The following is a 1,658-nucleotide window of genomic DNA, read 5'->3' on the forward strand; positions in this document are numbered from 1 at the left end:
ATAAAGTGACTTTAAAACTAATTTTCACTTTGTTCAGTTTAATAACATTGATCATGATTTGTCCGCATCCGTTAATGGCTGTTTGAAATAAATTCCAAGAATGTATATTTTACTTATCTTCTGCAAAAGGGTTACTTAAGTATTTCTCATGTAACGGTGTGCCAGAAAAAATGCACTAAATAACTTTTTGGGAGCGAGAATTTGTGAAAGACAACTTGTAGTTACCGTTGCATATTGTAATGTAATATCTAAACGTTTCATTCGCCTGAAATATTAAGCAAATTGGAGAAATTAAGCAAGGGTTTCTTCACAGGGTCATAGACATATACTGCCCAACATATTCAGAATTATGTTTAAGTTTAGACAAGTACACATATTTGCAAAACATCATGACGTATGGATGTATAGGTACACTCATTTGCTCAGAGACCCTATAGAAAATTCATGCATCATGAAACAGAGCTGCTACTTCTATGTCCAACACCAGAAGATACCCTTCACCTATAAAAGTATTATTTTCTAGGCCAGCCTTAGGCCCCATAAACCAGTCTGTCAAATGAGGAACCTGCCTGGTGATGCTCACACACAAGCTGTTGTATCGCTTCCCAGTGTTGAAGGGAAATTAATGGACATATTTCTATTCTGTTGTTCTTTTGATTGAAATCCTTAAAAAAAAATATAATTTTTGAGTGGAAAACTCATCTGGAGCAGGAACTTATCCCAGCTGTATTTGTGGAAGGGATTGGTTCACCCTGATCACATGGTGCAGATGCATATCTGTCTTTTTGTCTCACAAACGCACACCAATATCCATACGTACACAAATACAAGCAGAGCTCGTTATTAGCTCTGCTTTGTATTTGCTTGTATTATGTATCCGTGTTCCATTAAATCCCTGATCAATCATTCTTCAGTGTTGAAATATTGAAACCATTGACCGTTTTTTTTTTCCCCCCAAATAATTTTAAAATAATAAAAATAATAAAACTCAATATACACATTCTAGATTCTGGCCCTTTGTCCTACCCCTTGTCCACCTTTGGACTCAAAATACCCCTGAATATCAAGTCCAGTTCCTATGATTTCAACAAGAATTGGCCATGACCTGGATGACTGAGAACCTCCATAGTCATCAGTAGAGACTTCTTGTAGACTACAGAGCGCTACTTTTGCAAATTATTGTTGTCAGGTGTTTTCTTGTGACTTGTGACAAAGGGGAGAACCAACAAGAAATGAACCAACAAAGAAATTGAGACTATTGTTATGCTTGCAGCGGAGCATGAAAAAAAAAAAGTCCAACTAAGTACGGTAAGCAGGGAGAAAATAAAAACATTTTTCATCGTCCGTTATTCCCATAAACCAGAAAATGAATGCTTTGGCAACTTTGCTCTTCGTGTTGTCTGTGTTGTCTTCCTCTTCTTCACCCTAATTTGTTTGAGTCTTAAGCTTAAGGTACACGTCACAGAAGCTTGGCTCACACCAGTCTCTACTGTGATCCCTTACTGTGTGAATGAAGGCAAGATTAGAAGGTTCCCTGGGAGGAGGTTGGTTCCTGGAACAAAATTCAGTGTACTTAGAACTTTTCTTGGATCTGTCCAAGGTTTCACTGAGTAAAAGGCAGTTTTTGTGCCCTCGCCAAGCGCCTGTACATGGAGGAA

The sequence above is a fragment of the Fistularia commersonii genome, chromosome 4, assembly GCF_037954325.1.
Source record: "Fistularia commersonii isolate RoL2024-O1a breed Wild chromosome 4, RoL_Fcom_v1.0, whole genome shotgun sequence".
Lineage (NCBI taxonomy): Eukaryota > Metazoa > Chordata > Actinopteri > Syngnathiformes > Fistulariidae > Fistularia > Fistularia commersonii.